Below are 15,535 nucleotides of genomic sequence, written 5' to 3' on the forward strand. Positions count from 1 at the left end.
GGCAGTCTGAGTGACAGTATCCAGCCAGCCTAAGTCCACACGTTTCTTCCAACTTACAAAAAAAAAAAAAAAAAAGAAAGAAAGAAAGAAAAGAAAAAGAAAACGTTCTGTATGAAAATAATTGAATAAGCCAGGCTCCTGGATGGCTATGCAGACACTTTGCCGGGCCTTGATCTTCTGAACAGCCACCAGCCCCAGGTTGAATCCCAGCCTGGGACCACCAGGGGAAAGAGGTTCAAGTCCTCACTGGCTGCCTTGGTCCATTTAGCATAATAAAGAGGCTGCAAACCCAGAACCTGGTACATTTTTGGATCTCTACTGGCGAGCTGGCTAAGTCTTTGCCCAGTGGTCTAGACTGCGGTGCTAGGGACTGCCTTGGGAGGAGGGAGTACTGGAGAGGGTTGGCTGAAGTCTTCTGAGAAGAGAATTCAGGTGAGGTGCCCTCTCTTCCCCCAGCACCTTGCCCCCTCCCACCAAATATATATATTCAATGCCAGTCCATCCTGCTGGTCTCTGTCCTAGGTTGCACGGCGGCCACTGGGCCTCGGTGGCCTCAGAGTGCCAGGGGCCGTCCTCACTAGAAGTCCCTTCTGCTCATCCCTCTTTCTCCCCCACATTTCCAGTGGGCATTAGGGTCAGAGTTCTCATTGCCTTAAAAGATATTTCACATCACGAAAAGATGGCTTTCTCTTTTCAGAGGCAGGAAGCCTGAGGCATCATACTTCTCCCCTTCCGTTTCTCATCAGAAAATTCTTAGTTCTGACATGAGGTGGGGCAGGGTGGCTTCTGAGGGGAGGTCGAGGGGGACCAGCGGAGGAGAGGGGAGCCACTTCCCCATCCTGAGCGGGGTGGCCTCCGGGACGGAGCCCCCTTGTGGAGCTTCTTCCTTCCTTGTGGAGGAGACACCATAGCTTAGTTAAAAGCCCTCATAAAAAGTGGAATTCTGGAACCTGGAGGTCCTGTAAGACAGAAGAAGTAGGTGGGAAAGACAGCGAGTCTCCCACCCCCGGGGTGCGAGCAGAGCGCACAAAGAGCCTGGTGGGAACTCCTGTGAAATCGGCTGTGGGGGATTCCCAGGACTGCTCATCTGCCAGTAACCGGGATTAACGCCCCTCCACAGAGAGGGTGTGAAGCCTCTTAAATCCATAAACTCATCCCATTTCCATTAATGGGCCTTTGCGGTGGCACCGAGTACCAGCTGCGAGGTAGAACAAACACCAGTTGAGCACTCTGGCGAACCTCTCCCTGGGAAGAGCCCTCGCCCTCCCTCCCGCTGCCATTCCAAAGCCTCCTGCAGCCTGTGGGAATGGTCCTAAATAATTCCACAACCAATTGCGTTTTTGAGATCTGGAACCACTGGTAGGAAGCGATTCCCACGACGGGATGTGGGGTCTGGCCAACAGGTGTTCAGATTTGGCCCAGGGAGATGGGGAAACCCAGGGAGTGAGACGGGGCTGCCAGCAAGCAGGCTGCTCAGGGCCTCCCGGCTTTACAGGCCGTGGAAGCCGCAGACAATCGAAATGATATCTTTATTGCTAGGTTCATGTCCTGGGCTATAACATATCAATCCCTGTCGTGGTTTTCTAGGATGCACCTGGTATTTCAAACTTGTTCTTTTTGTGCTTCTGGGTCCTGGGCTGCAGCTGCCTAAAACAAGCAAAGAGAGAGGCCCTTACAATGTCTCCAAGACGTGTTGGCATGGTTTGCCTGTCTTTAATGTACCATTAACTATTGTCTTTACACAATATGGGAACTGTAAAGCATGGCATGTGTTATAATAAAACACATTTTCAATGATACACTTGGACTTGAGGCTGGGGTGCAGCAAACAAACAGGCCCAAATCTTGTTTTGTCTCCCTTGCTAAGCCTACTGGCAATTAAACTTAAGACCACTGTTTCCCCCCCTCCTGATCAGCCAATTAAATTTTATGTCTCCTAATTTTTCACATAGAAAAAAGTCTCTGTGCTGGCCCCTAAAGACATTGATTTTCTTGCTATCACCTGGCGCTCAGACCTTAGTTCCATTTATCAAGAAGGGAAACGTCAGGCCTTACATAAAGTGACTCTGTTACCATAAGGCTCTCACCATCCTGGCCTATTGTTTTCCCTTGTTAATAACTCATTACCAGGATTTAACAAATCAACCATTACATATGTTTTGTGTCTCCATATTTTGATCCGTACGATTAAGCAGATGTTACGATTGAAAATTGAAAAGTCCAAGGCTACTCTAGTCTGAAAGAAAGAGGGCAGCCTCAAACAACGAGCTAACAATGAGATTCAGAAGATCTTCAGAAAAACATTTACCACCAATAAACAGACTCCAACCTGCTCCATTTCAACCATTGTGTGCTTTGGGGGAATAATTAAGTTTAATAGGAATAGGTCTGGAGGGTTTTCAATGCCAAGACCACAGGTGCGGGGTGGCATGATGAATGATTTGCCTGATTTTTGCCAAGCTCAAGGGCTCTTCTCTTGGACTTTCAAGCAGATAGAAAATATTGTCATTTCTTTTAATTCACAGCATTACTTTCAAGCCGAACAAAGGCAGGGGCCGGGGGGAGGCGGGGGAAGGGCTCGGCTGTAATGAAGCGCCCCGGAGGCGGAGGTGCAGCCGAGGAGGCTGAGGCGGCGGCGGAGCGCGCTGCCGCGTTTGTGCGCAAGTGACTCTCCTGTGCCACACACAAAAGGCCTCCTTCTCCCCACCTTCTGCCGCCTTTCAGCCCTCGGGCCCCCGCCGAGCCGGCTCCCGGAACTCTGAGGGGCGCCTGGCCGCCTCCCCAGGGCAGCCCGGCCTTTGGGACGGCCGCCGCTGGCCAGGCAAACGTCGCCAAACTTTCCCGAAACTCGGCGGGCTGGGGAGGGACCCTGGCCGGAGGCGCGCATGCGCCCCGCCCGCTGCTCGGAGTTGCCAGGGTTCCGGAGAGCCGGGGTGGAGTCGAACGAGTGTCCCCGGAGGCCCGTCTGGCCCCTGCTCCCTGGGCAGTCGGGGCTCGGGTGCCGTCCGTCTTCCCTCGAGGCTGGAAGTGGCTGCCCGGCGCCGGGCTCTCCGCAGTTCGGCTATCTTTGCGCATGGAAGTCTCCAAGAGGGGCTCCAGGAAGCGGCGAGCAGAGAGGGGGGCGAACGGCCTGAAGGAGGGCAGGAGATAGGACACAAGGCTTCTTTGGGGAGGCCCGGAGTAACTACGCCCCCTGGCTGGGCGGGAAGCCCTCGGGCGGCCGCCTGCAGAGGGCCCCATGGCCCGGGGCGCAGGCCGTGGCGAGCCGGTTTCGCGTCTGGGCGGAGGCGCCAGCGCTCGTAGCTACAGTGGCGGGGACGCGGGTTTCTAGCCCGCCCCTACTCTGGGGCCCCTGGGGACCTAAACCTGCCTCTCGCGGGGGGGATCTTGGCCCTTGGCTGATCTCCGCAGCTTCACGCCAACCCCCTCCCTGGGGTTTCGGCACCTGTTCCAAATAACCTGTTGCGCCGACTTTGCTTTGGAAAGGCGCCGGCGTTCTGCTTGATGGTGGCGGGCCGTGGGGAGGCCCCCAGGCGCCAGAAGAGAGCTCGGGTTCCCTGCTAGTGAGAGGCAAAGCCTCCCCACGTCCGGTGGCCTGCGGTGTGTTTCACCTCGGCCAATGTCCCGGGAACCCAAGGCGTCCTGGGCACGCCCGCCTTCGGCCCACCCTGGGGACTTCTCACGTAGCTCTTGGTAATTTGGGAGGAAGGACTAGACAAAGATCCGGATTAGAGACTCACCTCCGGCTAATTAAATCCGCTCTTCTCCTCACCAACCCCCCACCCCCAAACCTTGCAGCCAGCTAGAAATCTTTAGCATCCCACCCCCACCTTCAAGAGCTCCTAGAGAAAGTTGGTTACTTTTGCACCACTGTCTCAGACGAACTGGCACTGGGAGCAATCGCACCCTGGAAGTGTTTTTTTTTTTTTTTTTTTTTTAATTATTTCTAGTTTTACGACATCTTTGCCGCGATCGCACAGAAGCCCCTTTGGCTCCTTTCTTGTTTGGACCGCCGAGCGTCCCTCAAATAGCTAGGTAACCAGCTTCAGAGTGAAAGCCTTTGAAATTGGATTCTGGTGATAAGGCTAGCTGGGAGATGTTTCTGGAAGGAGTTTTCTTATGAAATCCAGTTGGGTAAGCCTTGGAAAATGGATGACAGCAGTTTGTTGGCATCTGGATTTTCAAAAAGGCATGTGGACTTCCATCAGGGCAACTCAGAAAAATTTTACGTCCTGACATGCTAAACACAAATGAAATTTTTAAGAGCCACTTCAAAATGAGGGCCGCCTGGCTCTAACCCCACACCCAGTTCTGGTGCATAAAATTAAGTATTCGGATTTAAAAATCAGCATTCTGGCAATAGCCAACGTGGGTTGTCTTTAAGCACTTATTTGGAAGTTTTTCCATACTTTTGAAAACATACTTGATGCCTCATTTCTTCGATGGCTGCTCAATAGTCACCCGGAGAGGCTGGCTGAGCTGCCCCCTCCCCAGCTTTCCCCTTGCTTGCAACGCTTTCATCCAGGACTTGAATTGTGTTGTCAAAGTTTAGTAGACGAAAGAGGAGGGGGCATGAGAACGGGGGTGGGGGGTGTCTCGAAAAGTCTTGGAAATCGGTATATTTTGCAGGTGTAGAATGTGCCTAATAACCATGGCTAGTGCGCGCTCCCCAATGGCGAGGGTATGACAGGGACAGCTGGCTCAGTTTTCAGTGTGAAAACACCCCCTCGGTGGACCAAACACAACGACACTGACCTTTCTGCGGGGGGAACCAAGATGTGCCTTTGACTGAATTAGCCATAAAGACGTCTTGCTATGACTTTTGTTCCCCACGAAAGCAAAGAAATATTGCGTTTAATATGAGTGGTACTGTTCACAGCTTTTCCGTGCCCCTTTAAGAAATATTACAGTGCTGATTTACTGGCCCTCTTCTACTGCATTGGCCCCAAGGCCGAGGGTAGAGGGGTGGGGATGGGGTGGCCAGGACAGAGGAGGAAGGAGGTGGAGGCAGCCCTCTGAGCTGCCTGTTGCCTGTCTCCAAAGTTCTCTCTTTGCAGCGGCAAATTTATCAATCTTTTCATCTGACAATACTTAGAAATATATCATTGTCATCCAGAGTTGTTTGATAGATGATCTACAGGCACACCAGCCTTTTCCAAGGTCAAGTTGAAGATTCTTGTTTGCTGTTTAACTGGGTTGTTTAAAAACTCAGAACAATGCCTGCCTGTTAAATTTTCACTTGTTCTCATGGGGCATTCGAAAGCAAGTTTTCCTATTGACTGGGGTGGGGACGTTTCATCCTCTTGAGCTTCTGAATTCAGCAACCAGGGCTTGGCAATGAAATCAAGAGGAGAAGAAATGAGATTTAACCTTAGCTCTTGCAGACGCCGAAGAGATTAAGCCATCTTTCACATCTCCTCCAAGCGTATACTAATTTTTCTCTGCATGTCGTGGACTGGTTAGAGCCACACGCATCTCATTCAGCTTTCTGCCTTTATTCTAGTGGGAAGCTGCAAATACCCTTCCCTAAATAGTAGAAGCGCAAAAACCCTGTGGCCACTCTGGTCTTTGTCAGCACACAACCTGTTGCTCTAAGGACGCTTTAAAATAAAGTCAGCCACTAAATCGTCATGTTTTATGGACATATTTATTTATGTTTTTAATGGAAACACTGGCTTCACAGTTTCTTCTATATCTGCGATGATTGATTTTTTTTTATTCAGCCAACTTTTATTTACCTTGCAAAAATGTTCTGGACCAATGTGATAAATTACAGATATGCAAATTTCTTTGAATGGTGTTGTAAGTGTGTCTAGCTGGAGCTGAATAACTCCTTGCAAGTCAGTCTGTGCGCACTCAGGACCCCAGGGAGCTGATCAAAGCACCCATTCTCTTTCATCCCCAGTATTCTCCTCCAAACTATTTCGATACAATATGTTTCCATGATGCACTTAATGTGCTAGGGACATAGAACTCATTACAACCTAGCTAGTTCTGCCGACCTCTTTGTTCTGAGGCAGAAAGTCAAAGAAAAAAGGAAAAGCGTTGCCAGTTGCCAGCTTTCTGAAATGCTAAAGCATGCGTCATTTTTCACCAGGTCTCGTCTTGATATCCTCAAAAGACAAACTATGAAACCGGCCTCAGCCCTTTCTGGCATTAATTACACTGCTGTCCAGCCGATCTGTTTTTCCTATTATATGCATTTCTCAGCAGGGATTTTTTTTTTTTTTTTGCAAGACTAATGCAGCTGCAAGTTAAACTATGAATGCATTTTTATCGCTATGGAAAAAATAAGTGAAAAGACTGCAAAACATACAACTGAACTTTTTAAAGGCTTCTGGTGGATAACAGATTAGTATTGAACTTGGGAGGTTTTAGCAATTTATGTAAACCTGAAACTGACTAAGAGCCTCAGGCTTTTCCAATGCGCCCTCCACGTTCTTGGGGAGTATACTCCCTGTGCCATTTGAAATTCCGCTTTGGTACTAGGATATATCTGGAAGGTGAAACCCTTCAAGTTTCCTGTTAGATTTTTGAAATGAAACCGTCTGTGACGCACCCAAGGAGGAGGCTGCTTCCAAGGAATTTCTGTCCAGGCTAATAGTATAGAGAATATAAATTCTATTTCATTTCCCCCCGTTTCTCGTAGGGTTGATTGGTTGGTGGAAATGGCTGGCAGCCAGTTCTGGGAAAGATTCCAGACCTGACTCCGATTAACCCTCTCTGGTGAAACTCTGCTGGAAACCAACTCACCAGCAATTGCCATTAATCTACTTACTAATTAAGCCAATTCATTTCTAAAGGAGAAAAATTCCTTTCTTTAGCCAAACTGATGGGAGGAAATTTGAAAGAAGCGCCAAACTGTGTAACTGTAATTCAGCCAAGGACTGCTAAAACGAGGTGTTGATATATAGCAGCAGATTTAAAACAAGTTTCTAGGGCAACACTCCTTTGGAGACGGTGGCGTATAGTGCACAGTAGACGAAGCTCGAATAATGCTCTCCAGTGCCACGCCACCCCATGTACTTGCGCTGAACCTAACGCGTCTCTCTCGGGTTAAAGCTGGTGCCTTTTACGCACAAATAAATCGCCTCTCCAGCGTTGTGTCACACTGGAGTAGGTCGGCTTTATGTGACAGCTACCGTAAATGTATTTCTTGAGACTTAATAAATTGCTTTAGGAATGTGCCCTCCAGAGTCTGTGTTTCTGAAACCAGGGCTGCAGGCAGGGCCTAACTTGTAGTTAGGGGGACAGAAAAGACCCGGCTGGACAGGACGCACGTGGGAAAGCAAACTGGCCTTTCAGCCAACGGTACCTGACATTCTGGAAAGAACAATACCTGCGTGAATCTTGGCCCAGATACTTACCGGGAAGCAGAACTCCAAGGGGTTTCTCACTTACCAGAGAATTGTTTACAGCTTTTAAGAGAAGGCTAAGAGCCCAGGACCTACCTAACATAAGAGTGGACCGCGCTAGAGGAAGTTTAAAATCCCCTTGGACCAGGGGTTAAGGCTTCCCTTCATGGGGGTGAGTTGGTGGGCAAGGAGGCAGCAAATCAGTTTGCCTTTGTGTTGCAGAGACACACTAGATGGAGAAGAGAGGGAGTGGAAGTTTAGCGCCCCACACTTTTTAATTGAAGTCTGTCCCTCCCCACCCTAAGGCTTTGGGGCACACGGCTGAGCCCAGGAAAGCGCCCCCGGGGATTTGCAGCCCCTCGGAGTCCCTGTGTGTCACGCTGGCTCACCCAGCATGAGCAAGGAGCTTGGAAAGGTGCTCACAGTGGGCGCACGTCGAGAGAGTCTGCATCCTCGGGGGAGACGGAATGGCGATGTTAGAAACGCCAGGAGGTAGTATCACTTGTTCGGGAAGCAGGCCTTCCGCTGGGATTGGGGGGCCGCTCTGTGGTCCCCCTTGGTGCAGCCCAGGGCCGGGCCCCCTTACTCAGCAGCGTCCATATAGTTCACCGGGGTGTTCTGGGGTATCGAGGGCTTCTCCAAAGGCTCTTCCTCCGGCGTGTCTGACAACCTTCCTAAAAATGTGGCAAAACGAACAGACGTGAATTTTGTTTTACTTGCTGTACACAAACCACTTCCCACTCGTCATGCAGAGCTCTTTGCATGGTGCATAGTGGGTCCTCCCAGCTCTGGTCCCAGGTGGGGGCCCCTTCAGTGATCTGAAGGAGGGGGTGGGGGTGTGGGGGAAGGGGAGGTCAGGCGGTCAGGTGCTCCTTGGCCTTCAAAACAGCTTGTGTCAGCCAAGTTTTCCTCTGAGACAGTTTTCCTGCTGCCCTAGACTGTGGAAATGGTCTTAGGAGCCTGTGACCAAGGCCAGTAAATGACCTTCTGCTGAGGGTCCCTTTCCTAGAATTAGGAGCAGTTATAAGAGAATTTTAAAAGGCAGGGTTTGTCGTGTGCTTGGGCCCAAGGATCTAAGATTTAAACTTCCATTTGCATGTTCAGTCTTTCCTCCCTATGAAATAGAAACTCTGCCTGAGAAGGAAAGGAAATCCTATTGTCAGGGAGGGGTTCTGAAGTTGGGGAGAAGGGAGGTTTCCCCGCCCCCCACTGGGGCTGGGCTCTCTACTCGGTAGGGAGGGACGTTTACCTGGTGTGTAAATTGTGAGGAAAGCGTTGGGGGTCTGAGACAGGAAAGCCACAACATGGGATGTGATGTTCCCGCTTTGAAGGGGAACAAAGGCCCCCGAGCTAATCCCAGTGAAAGCCGGGAGCGTGGACAAGGCAACAAAGAATTGCAGCCTGTGGTCACCGGTAGGTGTCAATGTGGACACTTAGAGCCGGGGCAGTGGGAGAGGGGGACACAGAGACGGGCTGTCATTCCAGGGCTTAACATGAACAAAGATAAAAACGTGACAACCTCGCCTTTCAATGGTTGGGAGGTTCAAAGTGGAGTGCTAGGGAGTCTATCTGGGTCAAGTCTTTTCTGAAACAGGGCCTTTCCTTTTTTGAGTCAAGTATCAGCCGCGGAAATTCTGAGGCCCTTTTCCCAAGGTAACTTTTCGGAGGAAAAGTAGAATTCTTCAAAATAACCTCCAATTCCACCCACTTGCCTAAGGCGCAGAGATGGAACTTTCAAGATTCCTAGGGATGTATAGAAGGTGTTTTCTGCACCCCAGAGACGCAAGTGGCTGCGGTAAGCCTCTGTGAACTTGAACAGCCTACCTTAACCTTTTGGTTAAAGTTCTTATACTCTTTTATCACATTCAATGAAAAGAAATAACATTTCCTTTGCTGAAACTGGGCATACATGTAGATGAGTCTAGGGGTGCCATAATTCAGAAAGTATTCATCTGGCAAAGACATCTACCTGAAGGATACCACTGAAGGAGTAATGGACACCTGATAGAGTGAGTACACCCAGAGTTTCAGACTCACTATTGGAAATCAGCAGACAAGACATTGGCCAACAAACGGATCTCCTCTATAACTTGGGAAAGGTAATCAGGAACCTTCCGCTAATGCAAAGACTATCTCGGGAGAATTAATAAATGGAACTGACAACGAATGACATTTATCCTAAGAGCTCAGAAACGCTGTTTTCTTTAAAAGCTGCCATCAAAACCGAAAGACACATTTAAAAATCATAATGGAATAAAATTGTGATTTTCGTCAGTTGGAATAAGTCTCCTAAATAATCAAAAAAAGGGATGTAAATATCCTTAAAAGACTAATGACATTTCACAGGTAATGCAATTTAGAAAGAAACACTTCCATGTTTTCTTTTCCAACAATGTGCATTTTTGTAAACTGCTATAAATTGCAATTCAAAAGCACTGATCTCGCCATCCCCAATCATTTTTTATACTGATCAAATGAATGCAGATACTCCCATTTGGGAGGGGCGACATGACATTTCGCTTGGCAGTTCTAAACAGGTCACAGACCTTTCACAGACCCTAAGGCAGTGGGAGGGAGCTCTTTACTAAACCGTGTAACCAAATCAAACCAATGGTTACCCCTTTTCAAAACCATTGGAATGGTGTGCACAATGCTATTCACATAGCAGCACAGAAACTGAAAGGATGGTCATCCAATGGAAATTTCTTTCCTTTTGTTTAAACTTGCAGAGCTCAAAAAAGTCATACTTTGAAGGAAAACAATGACATTTACTATGATAAAAATCATAGGCAATACACATGCATGCTTATCGGCATCACGCGGCATAGCTGTAGACACCCATTGGTATGTATACATATGCACATGTATGTATGTATATGTATGTATATTTATTGGAGATGTTGCTTTGTTTGAAACCTTGGGCACAAAGACACAACATGGCTGCCCTGGAGATGACCTATTGCTTTCAAGTTGCTTGAACACATCAGAATTTCCATTGTTAAGGTTGATTAATTGAAACTGATAAGTTACCATGAATAAAGATTGTTTTTCTGTTTAATGTGGTGGGCCTGATTTGGTAAATGCCTCATTCATGTAGCTTTGCAGTGCAGCATATGGGCAAGAGTCATTCAGTATCACAAACATATACAATTTCTTATGCTTGTATGGGCACAGCCAAAAGGCCTTCTTATTTTAATGACAAAGTTTCAATGAAAAATTCCATTTAAAGAGTCACTAGTAACGTGAAGTGTGATTTTGTTATTTATACTCAGAGTTTCTATCTTTGAGTTGCTATGAGGACTTTTTAAAATGTACTATTTAAATACAGTAAAAAAAATGTGCATGTCCAACTTATACCGTAAGTCATTGAGAACACAGCAGAATTTATCTTAAATTTAGCAGGTATATGAAGAGACATTATTTTATTACCTGATGCCACCTGTGTGCCATACGTCGATAAAGTTACCATAAATGTTTCATTGCGATGTCCCCAACAGTCACTCCCCCCGCCCCAGTTTACAACAAAATGCAAAGGAGGTTGGTAAATAACAGGCCAGCTTCCTGACATCTTTTTTTATCTTAATGAATACAATCAGGAGACGATATTTAAGAAACATTTAGGGATATCACATGAGATACCCATGGATTTATTAAGTTTTCCACAGTTTAATTACTGTTCTTAAAAGCTGGAGTCACTTTTTAAAGCGTAAAGCCAAATAAAGACGCCAGGTAAGCTTTCTAATTCTTTCATAATGATGTTGCACAGAGACGTTTCTTCCTCTTTCTCATTTAGGCCACTCATGTAATTACCAGGAGAGAACACACAAAAAAATATGAAAGACATGCAAATAAGCTAAACGAATGACTGTATCAAACCATCAAAGAGATAGTTACCATATTCAGCTTTTAATGTCTTATCAAATAAATTCTCTGGTCATTCATGTCCATGAAACAGTTCAAGTTCACCCAACATTTCTCAATTAGATTAGATGGGTAATCTCAGTTCAGCTCTTTTGGAGAGTAATCAACCACATTGGTCACAGTTGACCACCGCTAGTATGTGTTTCATAAAGGACTGGATGTCCATTGGAAAGCTAATCAGTGCACCGTCCCTTGTAAAATTCCCTCCTGCATTTGGAAGTGATAATCTGTATCTAATTTTTAAAGAAAAATTTACTCTCCTTTCACTCTTTGGAGGCCAATTTCTTTTCTGGACCTGAATAGAGATCATTGGTGCAACAGTACCAAATAGCTTTGGTATGTGTATAACAAAAACCCACCTCTTTGTAGAACATAACAAATTATGCAATGTTCACAGATGCGCTGGCCATTGTGCCTTTTGTGAGAAAATGAAGACCCAACTCTGTTCCCCACCCCCCTCTTTATGAAAGACTAGGCTGCCCACGCAATCTGTCCTAATCCTAGAGAAAAATAAATACTTGTAATAGGGCAGCTTTAGGCAGTTATTTTTAAAGTGGTTTTCATTTGGACTTTTGGTCTATGTAATTTGCACAAGTAGGAATCTGAGGTTCCAAACAGCTATTTATTCCAACGAATGGGCGACACAGCTGGGAGCCTAAGGATGAAAATGTTAACTGTTTTTCTCTCCCACCTCCGGAGTTTGGGTCTTTTGTGGAAATGCCGTTTTTACACAATTTCCTGCTTAAATTTATAGGTCACCAAGGAAATTTAGTAAATCTTCAATGATAGTTTTTAAATCTACACATTAAAAAGATTTTACATCTTGGGTCTGTATTTTGGCTTTGGGTTATCCTTTCCCCCCAGAATTTTTGGGCTGTAATTGACAGATGGCACCATGTAAGTTTATGGTGGATGGCATAGGGACTTGACTTAGATATATTGTAAAACGAGTACCGCAGTAAATTTAGCTAACATCCATCACCTCGTAGAGACTTTTTTTTCCAAAGTTCTCCTTGTGATGAGAACTTTTAAGATCTACTCTCTTAACAGCTTTCAAATATAGGGCACAGTGGTGTTAACTGCGGTCATTCTGTTCATTACATCCCCAGTGGTTTTTTATCTCGTAACTGTAGTTTGTGTCTTTTGATCAATTTCCTCCAAGCCTTACTCCACCTTTTGCTGGGGGAAGCTATAAATAGAAAATTTTGAGTAACGAGGTAGCAATTCCTGTGATGTGCTGAGGAGTGCAGAGAGGTGTTCTCAGGCCCAGCCTACCTAGCCTAGCAGCCTTAACTCCTGGTATTTCTTTTATTGTATGTCCTAGTCTTTAAATGTCAGTCTTAGAGTACAAATTCCAGACACTAAGGAGACTCTGCATTCTGAGTGCCTAGCCCAGGGCTTTGCTTATGGTGGGTGTTCATAACATCTGTGCAGTGGATTAATGAATGGAGCGTCAAAGAGAAGGTGAAAACCGGAAAGGTAAGCAGTGCGGCTCCCTCTGTGTCCATGGCCTTTGCCATGGTCTTTGCAGTTCCCCGACATTGACTCTGGTCTTTGTCATCCCATTTGCTTTGACTAGTGGGACAGGAGCAACTATGGTGCCAAGAGAGACTTAAATAGCCCCGTGCGTTGGAACTTGCTCTCTTTTGCTGCTCTTGAGAACCCAAGACCGCCATGATCACAAGACTGGGTTTGCTTGTTCAGTGATGACAAATGCAAGATCTGGTTATCCTTACCCTGTTGCCCCAGCAGAGAGCCAGCACGAGGCCATCGACGGCCAACTAGCCATGGAGCATGAGTGCAGCAAGACCAGGCAAAAGACCTGTCACCTAGGTGAAGGCACAGAGGCATGGAATAGCATGAAATAGGAGGGAACAGCAAGTTGTTTGTTGTGACTAGATTATAGAGCCCAAGTAGGGGAGAGGCAGCTATTATAAAAGGTCTTATACACTACACTGAAAAACCTGATTTAATCTTGAAAACCCTAGATATCTACTGAAGGATTAAGCAGGGGAAAACAAAGTGGGCAAAAGTGAACCAAAAATAAAATCTTTAGTGACTCCAACACGTAATACTCAGAGCATGGGCAGAACTGGGTAACCAGGAGAGGCTGAGAAGGATGCTCTGGGAAGTAGGAGAAGAATGAGAAGAGGTTGGTGACTTGGAGATCAAAAGGAGAGCATCTTAAGAATTATGGGAGGCTCATTAGTAACAACACGCTGTCTGTGTGTGCGCGGGGGTACAGTCAAGTGAGAGGAGTGGAAACCATTTTCGCATTTGAATGATTCTGAGGACCTGGGTAAGAGCTGTGTCAGTGATACATGAAGCCAGAAGACAAGGGGAGTGACCTGGAGAAGGAGAGAAAAGGACAGAGAAGGGGAGAGAGCAGGTTCTCATTGCGCCCTGGAAGATAATGGTTGAGGTAGAGGACCAGAAGGCGCTTGCTTGAAGAGGCAACAGTAAGAAAAGGAGGTATGAACAGGTTTATAGGAAGAGGGCACCGGGATTCGATGGGATCCATTAGTCTGAGGACAAATTGGGATTCTGTGAGTTAGTAACTGAAGTTCTTAACAGTAGAAGTCTGAGCGGTATCAATTTCAGATTAACTTCTGTTACACATTCCTGGGGCGCCTGGGTGGCTCAGTGGGTTAAAGCCTCTGCCTTCGGCTCAGGTCATGATCCCAGGGTCCTGGGATGGAGCTCCAAATCGGGCTCTCTGCTCAGCGGGGAGCCTGCTTCCCTTCCTCTCTCTCTCTCCCCTTGCCTCTCTGCCTACTTGTGATCTCTCTCTGTCAAATAAATAAATAAAATCTTTTAAAAAAATAAAAAATAAAAAATAAACTTCTATTACACATTCCTTGATCACTTACTGATGGCCAGGAAAGTGTCAGGCGAATTGATATACAATTATACACAGGTCTTTTCACATTCGATTCCTTAATACTAGGATGTACTTAGAAGCTTGGAAGAAGTAACTTTTTAATCAATCAAGAGGAAATGTCTCCTTGATGGTCAAAATTAATAGGAGAACACGTAAAGTAAAGTGGAAACATAAGGCCAATGAACTCATTTGGGATAGTAACTGTCCGTCTATTTATTGTGGACATCATGGAAGTTATTAAGTTGTCCTTCTGTGTTAGCTTCCTACAGCTGCCATGACAAAGTAACGTAAAGTGGGATTTAATGCAATTCCTACCAAAATACCAATAGGATTTTTCATAGAACTAGAACACACTTCTAAACATTTTTTAAGCTTTTATTTATTTAGTTGTCAGAGAGAATGAGCAAGCACAAGCAGAGGGAGTGGCAGTCAGAGGGAGAAGCAGACTCCCCCCCCCGAGCAAGGAACTCTATGTGGGATTCAGTCCCAGGACCCTGGGATTGTGACCCGAGCCGAAGGCAGATGCTTAACTGACTGAGCCACCCAGGTATTCCCAAACAATTCTAAAATTTACAGGGAACCACAAAAGACCTCAAATGGCCAAAGTAATCTTGAAAAAGAAAAAGAAAACTGGAGGTATCATAATTTCAGATTTTTAAGTTATATTACATAATGGTAGTAATTAAAACTGTATGATGCTGGCATAAAAATAGACACAGAGATCAATGGAACAGAACAGGAAACCCAGAAATAAATCCACAACTATATAATCAATTAATCTTCAACAAAGCAGGAAAGGCTATTCAGTGGGAAAAAGACTCTTCAACAAATGGTGTTGGGAAAACTGGACAACCACATGCAAAAGAATGAAACGGGGCCACTTTCTTTCACCGTACACAAGAAGAAGCTTAAAATAGGATTAAAGACCTAAATGTGAGACCTGAAACCATAAAAATCCTAGAAAAGAGCACAGGCAATAATTTCTGTGACATTGGCCATAGCAACATCTTTCTAGATACGCCTCCTAAGGCAAAGGAAACACAAGCAAAAATAAACTATTGGGGCTACAGCAAAATAGAAAGTCTCTTCCCAGCACAGGAAACAATCAAGAAAACTAAAAGGCAACCTCAGGAATGGGGGAAGATATTTGCAAATGACACATCTAATAAAGGGTTAGTAGCCAAAATACATAAAGACCTAATACAACACAACATCCAAAAAAAAAAAAAAAAACCACAATAAAAAAATGGGCAGAAGACACGAACAGACATTTCTCCAAAGACTACAGATGGCTCACAAACACATGAAAAGATGTTCAACTTAACTGATTATCAGGGAGATGTAAATCAAAACTACAACGACATATCACCTCACACCT

This window comes from Martes martes (assembly GCF_963455335.1).
Source record: "Martes martes genome assembly, chromosome: 8".
Classification (NCBI taxonomy): Eukaryota; Metazoa; Chordata; class Mammalia; order Carnivora; family Mustelidae; genus Martes; species Martes martes.